The sequence below is a fragment of the Carcharhinus amblyrhynchos genome, chromosome 22 (assembly GCF_965287045.1).
Source record: "Carcharhinus amblyrhynchos chromosome 22, sCarAmb.v2.hapA, whole genome shotgun sequence".
Classification (NCBI taxonomy): Eukaryota; Metazoa; Chordata; class Chondrichthyes; order Carcharhiniformes; family Carcharhinidae; genus Carcharhinus; species Carcharhinus amblyrhynchos.
The window spans coordinates 12,434,887-12,449,891 of record NC_137345.1 but is presented as its reverse complement, the minus strand read 5'-3'; the positions used below and the strand labels follow the sequence as shown (position 1 = coordinate 12,449,891).

At 43.7% G+C, this 15,005-nt stretch overlaps 1 protein-coding gene across 1 annotated transcript in view; it reads left to right on the top strand.

The window, feature by feature from the left end:
* Positions 1–15,005, top strand: part of LOC145356911 (ras-related protein Rab-7b-like) — a 50,374-nt gene that overhangs the window by 634 nt on the left and 34,735 nt on the right. The gene's annotated exons all lie outside the window — the stretch shown is intronic.

Here is a 15,005-nt window from a genome sequence, read left to right as displayed (position 1 = left end):
GCAAATCCTCTAGTCGCCACACTCTGGTGCCTGTTTGAGTACGCTGAGGGAGAATTTAACATGGCCAATGCACTTAACCTGCACATCTTTGGACTGTGGGAATAACCAGAACACCTGGAGGAAACCTAAGGAGAACATGCAGACCCTACAAAAATAGTGACCCAAGCCAGGAATCGAACCCAGGTCCCTGGCGCTAAGAGGCAGCAGTGCTAACCATTGTGCCCCTGTGGCGTGTTTGCCACCAATGAGGTGAGAGGTTTTAGTTCTGGGGAGAGATTGGGCTCAGAGGGCTGGAGATTGCATCTCAGGGTGGAGTTAGAATCTCAGATATTGCAGGGGGATGGGGGGATCAGTACTTATTGGTGTAACGGGGTTGCGGCTCAGGGTTATTAGGTTTTAGGATGAAAATTGGGTTTCGGGGAGAACACCAGGTCTCAGTGAGGGTTGGAAGGGGGGTGTGATGAATTGGATCTGGAGGTGGAGATGGGTCTACCCAGAAAGCTGATTGGATACTTGAAGAGGTCAGATCTTGGTGATGGGATTGAGTTTTGTCTGGGGGTAGGAGATCAGCTTGCTCAGAGTAAAAATAATCAGCTTTTAGCCTGGTCTAAGTGAGTGGGCAAGGGTCTGGTAGATGGAGTACAATGTGGTAAATGTGAGGTCATCCATTTTGGTAGGAATAACAGCAAAATGGACTATTATTTAAATGGTAAAAAATTGCAGCACGCTGCCGTGCAGAGGGATCTGGGTGTCCTTATTCAGGAATCTCAAGGAGTTGGTTTTGCAAGTACAGTAGGTAATTAAGAAGGCAAATGGAATTTTGTCCTTCATTAGTAGAGGGATGGAGTTTAAAAACAATGAGGTTATGTTGCAGCCGTGTAAGGTGCTGGTGAGGCCACACCTGGAGTACCGTGTACAGTTTTGGTCTCCTTACTTAAGAAAGGATATAGTGGCACTGGAAGGGGTGTAGATGAGATTCACGATTGATTCCGGAGTTGAGAGGGTTGGCTTATGAGGACAGACTGAGTAGACTGGGGATGCTCATTGGAATTCGGAAGAATGAGGGGAGCTCTTATAGAAAGATAAATGATTATGAAGGGACTAGATAAGATAGAAGCAGGGAAGTTGTTTCCACTGACAGGTGAGACTAGAACTAGGGGGCATAGCCTCAAAATAAGGGAAAGCAGATTTAGGACTGAGTCAAGGAGGAACTTTTTCACACAAAGGGTTGTGAATCACTGGAATTCCCTGCCCAGTCAGACTACCTCATTGAATGCTTTTAAGATAAGGATAGATAAATTTTTGAACAGTAAAGGAGATAAGGTGAGCGTATGGGTAAGTGGAGCTGGGTCCACGAAAAGATCAGCCATTGAATGACAGAGGAACCAGATGGCCTACTCCTGCTCCTGGTTCTTGTGTTCTTATGTTCTTTTGTTATGCGTGCCTGGCTCCATACTTCAGTTTTTTTACCCAACTAACTGTCAAGTATAATTCTGGACTGTCAGTCTTTTAGGGCCCAGTTTAATTCTATCATCACACTATTTCAATATTAGCCTAATTTCAAGCAGAGGTCTTGGCAGCCAAGAATGCACACCCTGCTATTTCTCTCTTCATCCAGAACATTCTGCAGGCCATTTTGATTATATTCATGATGTCTTCAAAAATCTTAAACATGTGATGTTGCCTTGTTAGAAACTCAGCCAGTAACTGATCTTGTCAGAACAGTCAGAACTGGTGACGAACGTTGGGTAATCCATTAAGCAGATGTGGGGGTGCCACAGGTTAGGTCAGCATAAGAACATAATAAGAAATAGGAGCAGGAGTAGGCCATCTAGCCCCTCGAGCCTGCCCCGCCATTCAATAAGATCATGGCTGATCTGAAGTGGCTCAGTTCCACTTTCCTGCTTTCTCCCCAAAACCCTTAATCCCCTTGCCTACCAAAAACCTATCTACCCGTGTCTTAAATATACTTAGCGAGGTAGACTCCACCACTTCAACGGGCAGAGAATTCCAGAGACTCACCACCCTTTGAGTGAAGAAGTTCCTCCTCAACTCCGTTCGAAACTGCACCCCCTCCCCTTATCTTGAGGCTGTGTCCTCTAGTCCTGCTGTCCTTTTTGAGCGGGAAGAACCTCTCCACCTCTACCCTATCCATCCCCTTCATCATCTTATACATCTCAATAAGATCCCCCCTCATCCTTCTAAACTCCAACGAGTACAAGCCCAGTCTATTCAGCCTCTCTTCATAGTTCAACCCCCTCAACTCCGGTATCAGCCGAGTGAACCTCCTCTGCACTCCCTCCAAGGCCAAAATATCCTTGTGCAAGTGCGGTGACCAAAACTGCACACAGTACTCCAGCTGCGGCCTCACCAGTGCCCTGTACAGTTGCAGCAAGACCTCCTTACTTTTATATTCAATCCCCCTCGCTATGAAGGCCAGCATCCCATTTGCCTTCCTGATCACCTGCTGCACCTGTAGGCTGGGTTTTTGCGACTCATGCACAAGGACCCCCAGGTCCCTCTGCACCGTAGCATGCTGCTGCTTTTCGCCCTTTAAATAGTAGTCCCTCCTACTATTATTCCTGCCAAAGTGGATAACCTCATACTTGCCAACATTGTACTCCATCTGCCAGGTCCTCGCCCACTCGCTCAGCCTATTTAGATCCCTCTGCAGACTTTCTACACCCTCCGCACAATTTGCTGTTCCACTTATCTTTGTGTCATCAGCAAATTTCGACACTCTACAGTCAGCTCCCTCTGCCAGATCATCTATATAAATAGTAAATAGCTGAGGCCCCAGCACCGATCTCTGGGACACTCCACTAGTCACCAACCGCCAATCCGAATAGCACCCATTGACACCTACTCTCTGCCTCCTATTTGACAGCCAACCCTCTATCCACGCTAACACCTTACCCCCAACTCCATGCCCCCTAACCTTCTGTAACAACCTTTTGTGCGGCACCTTACCAAACGCCTTCTGAAAATCGAGAAACACCACATCCACCAGTTCCCCTCTGTCTACCACACTAGACACATCCTCATAGAATTCCAATAAATTCGTCAGACGCGACTTCCCCTTAACGAATCCGTGCTGCGTCTGCCCTATCAAACAATTCTTCTCAAGATGCCTCGCTATTTCTTCTTTGATGACGGACTCAAGCATTTTTCCTACAACAGATGTTAAACTAGCCGGCCTATAATTCCCTGCCTTTTGCCTGCTACCCTTTTTAAACAGCGGCGTAACATTAGCCATTTTCCAATCTTCCGGCACTTCCCCAGGATCCAGCGAGGTTTGGAAAATAATCACTAAGGCATCAGAAAGACTCTGATGCCAACCAAGAAGTGATAGTTTGAAGCTACAGCAAAATATTTGGTTGGCATGGCAGCATAGTGGTTAGTACTGCCGCCTCACCAAGGACCTGGATTTGATTCCAACCTTGGGTTACTGTCTGTGTGGAGTTTGCATGTTCACCCCATGTCTGCATGGATTTCCTCCAGGTGTTCTGGTTTCCTCCCACAGTCCAAAGATGTGCAGGTTAGGTGAACTGGCCATACTAAATTGCCCCTTAGTGTCCACCACCACAGGAACATCCTTCTTGCATCTACCCTGTCTAGTCCTGCTGGAAATCTTTAGGTTTCTGTGAGGTCACCCCTCATTCTTCTGCACTCCTGCGAATACAATCCTACCCGACGCGATCTCTCCCCATGCGGCAGTCCCACCGTCAGAGAAATTGGTGCCCTGAGCATTTGTGTTTCTAACACTAGAATATCATTTCAATTTTAGCAGTCAATATGAAGAAGTTCAGTTCTCTGCCAGCATTGAAAATGGAAGCTAAAGCAGTTGTTAATCCAGCGAGGTGGATTACACAGATTCAATAGTTTCTTTCAAAATGATGCAGAAGAATTAGACAAAGGGGGGAATTTCCCATCCCAGGAAACAGGCAGGGGGAGACCATGCAAAGTTCCATTGGTCTCGGGTGGGATTTTCCGGTCTTGGGTCGAGCGCAGTCAGAAATTCCCACCCATGTGCTTGAAAAGGAAAGAAGGCAGGACTACTGGGAAAGAGCAGGGGATAGTAGGACTAATTGCATTGATCCTTCAAAGGGCCAGCACAGGAAGAATGAGCCAAATGGCTTCCTTCTGTGCTGGGTGATTCCATGATTCTGCAAAAGACAGTCTGCGCCCTCTATAAAACTTCACTTCACATAGTTACAGTACAGCTGGCCTGAAAGCCAAGTGACAAGAAACTAGCTACTGTAGATTAATCTAAATTTAATCTGGTCCACACAGAGGTTACACAACAAAAGAACAGTGCAGATAAAAAGCTGCAACTATGAAATTTAATGAGTTTATTTATGTAATTATCAGTTCACTTGCATTAGGATTGAGAGCCAGAATTTTAGCGTGGTACTTCAGTATCTAACCAATCAGAAAACACATGACTGCATTCCAAATAATCCCATTTATAAAGCTAAGAAAGAGCTTCACTCATGGGGTACCTAATCATTGACTATGTACACTCAGTAGAGGGAACAACACTGTATACTACTGTCAAAAAGTATACTGATAAAATTTATGTATTAAATATTCCCAGGGTCAGGTAGCACCATTAAAACGTCACTGCCTTTATAAGAATGTTTTGGTGAAATGTTTGCAATAAGTCCACAGAGGCTAAAGTTCCTTCACCAAAGTTTATTTATTTACAAGATCCCACCACACCATACAGAGTGCTCACCATATGCTATCTGCATCAGGAGTACAGAGGGACTGACACTCCTATTTAAATACAGGACATGGGGCTCCCTGATTGGGCCATCAATTAGCTCTCAGCCAGGCAACTCTTTTTTTCAGTAGGCTTACATTAACATTGCAATGAAGTTACTGTGAAAATCCCCTAGTCGCCATACTCTCAAGCCTGTACAGACGCACTGAAGGAGAATCTAGCCTGGCCAATGCACCTAACCCAGCACGTCTGTGGACTGTGGGAGAGGAAACCAGACCACCCAGAGGAAACCCACACAGACACAGGGAGAACGTGCAGTCTCCACACAGACAGTGACCTGAGCTGGGAATCGAACCCGGGACCCTGGCGCTGTGAGGCAGCAGTGCTAACCATTGTGCCACCGTGCTGTCCCTAGCTCTCAATCAGGGAGTTCATTTCCAGTAGGCCAACCTCAATTGCCTGATTAAAGTCATCACAATGGTTTTCCAAGTGCAGAAAAGGAGAAGTGTCAAAACCTAACCAGGCTGTCGATGACACAACTGAGTCACATGAAAATTATACAACAGGGTTTATGAATTTTAGTCACGGAAGTCAAAGAATAATACTAAAACAGTGCACCTTTAAACCAGTACTAGAAAGGGGAAGTGTCTTTGAATTCATAAGATTACGCAATGAATGATTAAAGAAAAAAGTATGTTCATGTGCTGAATGTGTCATAACTCAAACAACATATGAAACCAAATGGAAATTGGAAAACACTGAATATAGTTCCACATCAGTCATATTCTAGTTGATGAGAAGACATTAAGCAGTAAAATACAACAGATTCCCCAGGGGAAGTGAGAACAGTGAGCTGCCCGAGATTTCTGAAGGCACAGACTGACACAGCCACCATTTATGTGGCAGACATAGACAGGTCATGGTTATAAATACATCCTCATTGAAAAATATTTAGCATTCAGCTATTCTAAGGTGTGTTCTGACAAAAGCTGCTGAAAAGAAAACAGAGTCAGTAATTGGTATGTTTACCTTTGGCCATCCAACGGGTACAAAGCTGAAATTAGTCATGGGTAGCTCGTGCCCAGTTTGCCCGAGTACTGATTTGAGTTACTAAATTTGAGTTAGGATTAGGGATATTTGGGTAAATTTTAGGGTAAATTTGTGTGGTGCTTTTCTGAGACAGATGGGGAAAACTGGCAGTAGAATTTCTTAAGTATGTAAATTGGAGGTTGAACACCGTTAAAGGACCCCTTTTTCAAAAATCATGAGCAATAGCAGGAAAGGCTTTGGGCCTACTCCATTTAGTCTTCTTAAGTGGCCCCCTAGGATGGGCATCTCCATATATAAGTTCAAAAGTATTTATAAATACCTAGATGGTGGACCTAGCAGGGACAGGAGAGATCACAGACTCTCTGGGACTTGTCCCCTCGTGTAACCCGCTCAGAATGAGGGTTGCTAATATCATTGCTCATGGACTAGGATAACCAGTGACTACCGAGATTGGTGAAATTGATCCTCAGTCTCCTTTGGGGCTCTGTTGGTCTCTCGGTGAATAAGCCGGGGCAAAATTTACCTTATTAGATTTCTGGAACAGCACCATGTTGTGTTATGATTCCATAGATAAATAAATAGTTAAGGTAATTCATTACACTCAGACACCGCACAAATACAATCAGAGATTCATTAGTATTACCATCCAGGAATCTATCTAGCATTTCGGTGTTGACAAACTCTCTGTGAGAGCAAAGATAGGTAAAGTAAGGGAATTAACCAGAGGCCAAGAGGGAACATAGTTGTCTCTCTCCATTAAACAAAGGGAGAGAGAGAGAATTGGTAATATAGCTTTCGTTAAAGCATCTGAACAGGAGTTATACAGATATCACCTTATGTCTCCCGTCATAAACAGCATATAATTTTTTTATATATTCATTCGTAGGACATGGACATCTTTGACTAGCCAGCATTTATTGTCCATCCCTAGTCGCCCTTGAACTGATTGCTTTCTGGGCCATTTCAGAGGGCAATTGACAGTCAATCACATTGCCGTGGCTCTACAGTTGCATATAGGCCAGATCAGATAAGGATGGCAGATTTCCTTCCCTAAAGGACATTCGTGAACCAGATGGGTTTTTCTGATATTCGGCAATACAGTCATGGTCATCAGTAGATTCTTAATTCCAGACTTTTTTAAAATTGAATTCAAATTCCACCATCTGCCAAGATGGGATTCGAACCCTGGTCCCCAGAACATTAGCTGAGTTTCTGGATTAATAGTTTAGTGATAATATCACTAGGCCATCGCATCCCATGAATCAAACCAATTACAGCCTCATTTTAGTGTTAACAGTGTCGCTTTTCAGAGACCATTAAAGAAATTGGATAGAATTTTTCTCAAAAATTCTCAGTGTCGAATGAGCAAGAAAACAGTAGGTTTTCTCGCTAGTTTTTCCCACAAGGTAAGTAACGCAAATTTTCGGCACTCTATGCAAAAGAGGAGCTGTCATGTGATTCTTACTAGTAGTGGGGGGCAGGGGGGCGGTGGAGACTAATCTCGCCAGTGAAGCCGGCTGCTGAGTTCTTAGGGCACCATTGCACATGCACCCTGATATTCAAGTGCACTGGGGGATCTCTTGTCACCCCTCCACTGCTCCCCAGAGGATATCGGGACCCGCTGCTATGCACTCCCTGTGCTGGTCTCCCCCATTTCCAACCCTGTGAACATCACCACCCCCCCACCCACCTACTCCTGCCGATCACCACCTCTGCAGATAACCTTTTTCAAACCCCCCCCCATTGCTGGCCATGCAGAGATTCTCCCACCCCCAGATCACCACCCCCACTGATCAACCACCCCCCCATACATCATTGTTCCCTCTTGCAGAGCTCCCCCACACCTCCCCCTGACATGACTCCACTCTTTCTCAGGTCCCTCCCCTTCAGGCCACATGGCCTCAGGCCCCACCCCCTTGACATTGCCATTAGCCACTTGAGGGCTTCCATGATCTCCAGTCTCGCTGGCAAGGCTGTCACATCTGGTCCCCGCTGGTGAGGACCATCTGTAAGGACCTGGACCAGCAAACAGGTTAGGGCAAGTGGACCCAGAGGTTAGCCTTGGGACTCATTAATGACATTAATATTGAAATCAGCATCATGTCCTTTCCAGGCGTGAAGTTGATTTCACCGACTAAACAGCGTTGGTAAGATCGGGAGAGGCAAGAAACTAGAAGTGAGCCTGATTTTCCACCTCTCACCCTATCTGATTAACTCATCACACCGATCGACTGGCATGGCAAGCTGGTAAGATTGTGCCCATTTTGTGTCTGGCAAAGAAATCTTGCCCAGGATACACAGGAGTTTCATTGTCCCTATGTCCCAGTTCTCTACTTGTTAGGCCAGTTGGAGCCTACTTGTAAGATACAAATAACTAGAGCTCCTAATCAAATGAGTGACATTGTTGATCCGGGTCAGTTTAGAATTTGTGATAAGATTCTCATAGGAAAACAGAATAAGAGCATAAGAAAGACAAGGAATCAAACAGGCATGGGCAGTTTGAGCCTGCTATGCTATTTAATAAGGTAATGGTTGATTCTTGGCCTCAACCACTTTTCTGCACAATCCTTATCCCAACTTATGCCCCTCTACTCACCCCCAATGGCTCCCCCCCAATGCCCTCCGTACCAATCTATGGCATTTTCATGCCCATTTACCCGGTATACTTATGGAACTAATGAACACTATAGTAACAATGGTTACTATAGTGAAAAAAACTTCAAAAAAAGCCATTCATTCGCAATTTTCTTAACAAAATTGCTTTTACCACAGCACTCAGCATCAGCAATCCAAACATTTAAAGTATTGGTCACAGAAATTACAAGCACATTGTACAATTGACAAAATAGATACAAGAAAAAGAGTCACCGGTCAAACAATGCTTTCCCTTGGGCACATTCATTGCGTCCATTATGTATTCTTAGTTTAGAAGCCAGACATTCATTAGTTTGTTGAAACAGCTGCACACAAGGGAAAATATTGCTTGGTTGGCAGTTCCTTCTTTTGGGGCTTGTGACCTGCACAAACCTATACCCTTGTCCTATGTTGAGAAAACATGGAGGTACCGAGAATAGGGCTGGGATCTAAAATGGGATCCTACCTGCCATTTTTAAATGTCCAAAGTCTGCCCTTAGTAGAGTCATTGTGTTTGATTTTTGCAGAAATCTCTGCAAAAATTAAACACAAAGACTCTACTAAGGGATTTTGATAGGTTTAATGGGTAGGCAAAAATTTGGCAGGTGGTATATAATGTACGAAAATGTCAACTTGTCCACTTCTGCAGGAAGAATAAAAATAGAGTGTATTATTTAAATGGAGAGAGGGGGATGTGAGTTTCCTGGTGTATGAATCACAAAAGGTTAGTACACAGGTGGCCTTGGGAGGATTCTCTTTTCTTTATGAAGGACAGGATGACTTGGAATTAGATACAATTCTAAACCTCCTTAGATAACAAAAGATGGTGCAGCCTACTCACAGAGTCTTTCTCTCTCAATGGAACATATCTTTGCTGAGAGTTATAATCCATGTCCTCAAATGTCCCACCACTGCTTTTCCCCTGTCTTCCCCTTTAGCCTATTTTCCAAGTTTCAAGACAGCCAACTCAGTCTTCGTAATCTTTCAATTACCTTTATATAGGTTTAAAATGTTAGACGTATACCCACATTTCTCATCCTCAAACTGAATGTAAAATTCTATCATGTTGCCTAGAGGGGGCGTACTCTAGGTCATTAATTAACAATGTCTCATTGTGCACTATCAGGGCTAAAATAGCCTGCTCAATAATTGGCACGAGAGTGTACTGCAGTGTAGTCACAGTTAGGCGACCTACAAACTATTCCCACAACTTTATCACCTTTGCTATTTTGTATCTTTGCCCGTACTGATTCTATATCTTGATCTTCTGAACTATGATTGTGTCTCATGCCTGTACCAATATAATCCTTAATTATCAGAACTACCTTTTCCACCACCTATTTCTAGTTTCCTGTCCTTCTGAAATGTCAAATATCCTTAAATATTCAGCTCCCAGCCTTTGTCACCTTATAACCATGTCCTTTAAATGGCTATCAGGTCACAAATATTTAATTCTATTTGTGTTATTAACCCATCCATTTTGTTATGTGTGCTGCATGCATTCACATAAAAAATCTTTTATCTTTTGCTAAGTGATGATAGAACAAATAAGAGGGAGAACAATAAAGTTATTGGGATTTATAATGTAGGAATCTATTTTAGAATTTTTAATTATGACTCAGCTGACCAAGCAATGACAGTAGTTTGAGATGTGGACTAATTCTTAAAGGAATTCTGACATCTTCTTAGACACGTAGAGAATGCAAATGGAATAAAACTAACCTACCGCAAACTTCTCATTTCACAATTGTGTGCAGTTCTGGAATCCACATTATAGGAGGGAAGTGACAACACTGGAAAGGGTGCAGAGGAGATGGACTAGGATGTTGCCTGAGCTGGAGAGTTTTTAGTTATGAAGAGAGATTGGATAGACTGGGATTGTTTTCCTTGGAGCTGAGGAGACTGAGGGGGGACATGATTGAGATGTATAAAATATTGAGGGGCATAGATAGAGTAGAGAAGAAGGAACCTTTCCCATTGGTGGAGGGATCAATGATGAGGGAGCATAGATTTAAGATAAGGGATAGGAAGTTTAGAGAGGATGTGAGGAAAGATTTTTTTTACCCAAAGAGTGATGAGTGTCTGGAACTCTCTGTCTGAAAGGGTAATGAAGGCAGAGACCCTATCAACATTTAAGAAGTAAATAGATGTGCACTTGCAATGCCAAGGCACAGAAGGCTATGGACCAAGTGCTGGAAAATGAGATTGGAATAGTTGGATGATTTGTCTTTGACCGGTGCAGACAAGATGGGCTGAAGGGCCTTTTTCTGTACTTTATATCTCTATGGCTCGAAACAGACCAAGATGTTGTACAAATAGTCTTATCCTTAGCAGTAGATTTGAGAACAAGTTTTGACACAATTTGTTTGCAGCTGGATGAAGGAAATCTCATTCAACTGCCCCAGGGAATCTCTCCAGGAATCAAAAGAATCAAAGTTCCAGTAAATTCAAAATGAATAAGGTTTGCAGAAGTTAATTTAAGGAAAACAGAATAACTTGTATTTATGCTGCACAATTCAGACCCCCCAGGAAATCCCAGAGCATTTTGCAGCTTACTCAATTAGTTTTCAAGGGCATTCACTGTTATATCAGGAGGTCAGTGTGCTAAATACCCAGCTGGCGTAACAACTTAAGGGATAAATATTGCCCCAGGGCACAAAATAGTGTCAATTGGCATCCACCTGAATAGCGGGGAACCTCCCAGCTGGCTAAAAGTTGAAAAGTGTAGCTGTCTCAGGAATGTACTGGAGTTTCATCCCAGGAGTCAGACACTCAACTCCCACACTGAGTTTTGAACCTATTGCTATCATCCTCAGAGGCATCATAAAATCTCTACAGTGCAGAAGGAGGCCGTTCAGTCCATCAAGTCTGCACCAACTCTCTGACAGAGTATCTTACTCAGGCCCTCTCCTCTGTTCTATCCCTGTGACCCCACACATTTACTGTAGCTAATCCCCCAATCGAGACACTAAGGGGCAATTTAGCTTGATCACGCCACCAAACCTGCACATCTTTGGACTGTGGCAGGAAACCCACACAGACATGGGAAAGACGTGCAAACTGCATGAATTTGACTACTCATTAAACACTTATTATTTTTTGGAAAACTATCGATTTTCAAAATATGAGCTGTGTTCAAAGGCAAAACCTTCAGGAATGATGAGAGCTCTGTAGACTTTTACACTCTTACCTGCCTTTCTGAAAGCATTATCTTCTCAGGTAGATGATTGACCTGCAGTTTTTTTAATTTGCCATTTGCCTAGTTCAAAGTGAATGAGTTCATGAGGAAATATTACAGAAAATCAGGCTGTAAGGACAGTTTAAATAAGAACATAAGAACATAAGAAATAGGAGCAGGAGTAGGCCATCTGGCCCTTCGAGCCTGCCCCGCCATTCAATAAGATCATGGCTGATCTGTCATGGCTCAGTTCCACTTTCCCGCCCTCTCCCCATAACCCTTAATCCCCTCTCTTATCAAAAACCCATCAACCCGCTTCTTAAAAATATTTAGCGAGGCAGCCTCCACCACTTCAACGGGCAGAGAATTCCAGAGATTCACCACCCTTTGAGTGAAGAAGTTCCTCCTCAAGTCCGTTCTAAACCGCCCCCCCCCCTTTATCTTGAGGCTGTGCCCCCTAGTCCTACTATCCTTTCTGAGCGGGAAGAGTCTCTCCACCTCTATCCTATCCATCCCATTCATCATCTTATATGTCTCAATGAGATCTCCCCTCATTCTTCTAAACTCTAACGAGTACAAGCCTAGTTTATTCAGCCTCTCCTCATAGTAGAAACTACATTGACGTATAGTAAATGTTATAGATCAAATAAACCCAGTATACTGTTAGAAGTAAATTTGGCAGCTAGGGTATAGATTGAAATTGATGAACTGTAAATGTTATTTAAGGGGACACCTGCATTAATATAACGCCTATTGTGACCACAAAACATTCCAAACAGTACTACAAGCAATAAAGCTCTTATAATCACCATGCCAGGAATGCAGCAGAAAATTTAACATAGTCAACACAAAGAGTGGGGCTAAAATTCAGCAGGTATTTAAACTCTAACTGAGCTACGGCAGGAAGTTTAGGAACTATCACTTACCCCAAGTGAGGACACTAGCATTGAATCATAGAATCATTCAGTGCAGAAGGAGGCCATTTGGCCCATCGAGTCTTCACCGACCACAATCCCACCCAGACCCCATCCCCATAACCCCATGGATTTATCCTAACTAGTCTCCCTGACACTAAAGGGCAATTTTAGCATAGCTCATTCACCTAACCCCGCACAACTTTGGAGTGTGGGAGGGAACCAGAGCACCCAGAGGAAACCCACAATTTGGGTGTTTGGGGGCCTCAGATCAGAAGTCTTTCATACTTGGCCTATCAGAACTGAATAAAATTAGGGATAGCCTGGCAATAAGATGTGGGGCCTACCTGAGGGCCTTAGCCTTGACCGGAATCCCTGAATATTTAAAAGGTTTTAAAGCTTTGTGGCTTGGAAAGGAGGTTTTACGGGGAGGTATAACATCAGGGCAGCTTCTCCCCATGATCTTTCTACCATCCTCCCTGGCAAACAGGCCCTCTGGTGGCATAAGTACCCACTAGTCAGCGTTTCATTGCTCATCCCTCAGGCCTTGGTGGGATCAGCACAGACAGTGATGACAGGGCACATCCTGGAATATGCTCCGATGTTGGGTCATTATTTCTCTACTTGAAGGGTGATGAATGTCTGGAATTATTCGCAAGGCATTGTGGTAAACATGACAACATTGGGATATCCAAAGCTGCAATTGGACAGTCAGTCTATTAAAGATGATGAACCCTTGAGAGTTTAAGAGCTTAAGAGTGGTTTCTCATCCTTGACCATTATCCTTTGATAAACTTTACAATGTAGTGTTCCCTGATCAGAACTTGTTGTGACAAAGAATGTAGGCATTAATATGCCAGGGTGATGTTTTGACACAATTTCCCACCCATTAAGTTGCATTCTCATGTTGCACTCTGGGAAATGTCAGAGCAAGACTAATGCATGCTGGGAGTTGCCTGTTGCTTGGTTAAGCATTTTCATTCACTGGGCAAAGGGATAATCACGAAGACCATCAGGTGCTTAGGAACACCAAACCATGGGCCATTTTGGAGGCAAATCTTTGAACTTACAGGATGGATTTCAAGCACAGAAAAGGCATGTGCTAATGATGTCCTTTATTGCTTAGCTATTATGACACCCTGTGTCCAGTCCTCAGGTTACAGAGAAAACAAGGGTTTCCTTCTACAGTCCAAAGATGTGCAGGTTGGATGGATTGGCCATGGTAAGTTGCCCCTTAGTGTCCTAAAATGTGTAAGTTAGATGAATGGGAAATGTGTGGGATTCTGGGGTTAGGGCAGGAAGAGGGTCAGGGTGAGATGCTCTGTCAGAGAATCTGTGCAGACTTGATGGGCCTCCTTCTGCACTGTAGGGATTCTATGATAAAATGGGGGCCTATTTAGTGCCTTCATGATGTTCCAAAGCGCCCTATCATCGATGAAACACTTTTGATGTGTAGTCGCTGTTGTAATGTAGGAAATGCAACAGCCAATTTGTGCACAGCAAGCTCCCACAAACTGCAATGCAATCATGATCGAATAACCTGCTGTTTTTTAATAACGTTGGTTAAGGGATAAGTATTGGGAGAACCATCCCTCCTTCAAAATAATGCCATGAGATCTTTTACTTCCACCCGAGAGATTAATTTAGTAGCTGTTTGAAATGAAAGTGTTCAAGATCTATTTTATTTCAATTCATTGACTGAGGGATTGAACTGGACAGCTCCTTCAAACAGTCACACAGGCATCAGGGCTTGAAAGGCTCCCTTATGTGCTAGAAGCTTCAATGACACTATTCCGAATTTCACCCTTCATGTGTGTTGCTTCCTAATTACTATTTGCTGACTGTTGACTCAACCAATCGACCAGAAGTCAGGATTGACAAGGCGTAATGAGAACACATTTGGACTTATAATACTGGAAACATTTTCTTACGCTGATGATGTCTGTACTACGGTTGGCAGCTGTGATTGAGTGTATCCCTGGAGGTTTCATCTCATGAGTTGCCTCCACATTCCAGCCATTAGTCATACAAAAGTAGGGAGGTCTTGCTGCAACTGTACAGGGCACTGGTGAGGCCACAGCTGGAGTACTGTGTGCAGTTTTGGTTGCCGCACTTGCGGAAGGATATATTGGCCTTGGAGGGAGTGCAGAGGAGGTTCACTAGGCTGATACCGGAGATGAGGGGGTTGGACTATGAAGAGAGACTAAATAGACTAGGTCTGTACTCGTTGGAGTTTAGAAGGATGAGGGGGGATCTTATAGAGACGTATAAGATAATGAAGGGGATGGATAGGGGAGAGGTAGAGAGATTCTTCCCGCTTAGAAAGGATAGCAGGACTAGAGGGCACAGCCTCAAGATAAGGGGGGGGCAGTTTAGATTGGAGTTGAGGAGGAACTTCTTCACTCAAAGGGTGGTGAATCTCTGGAATTCTCTGCCCATTGAAGTGGTGGAGGCTACCTCACTAAATATATTTAAGTCACGGTTATATTTAAATATATTTAAG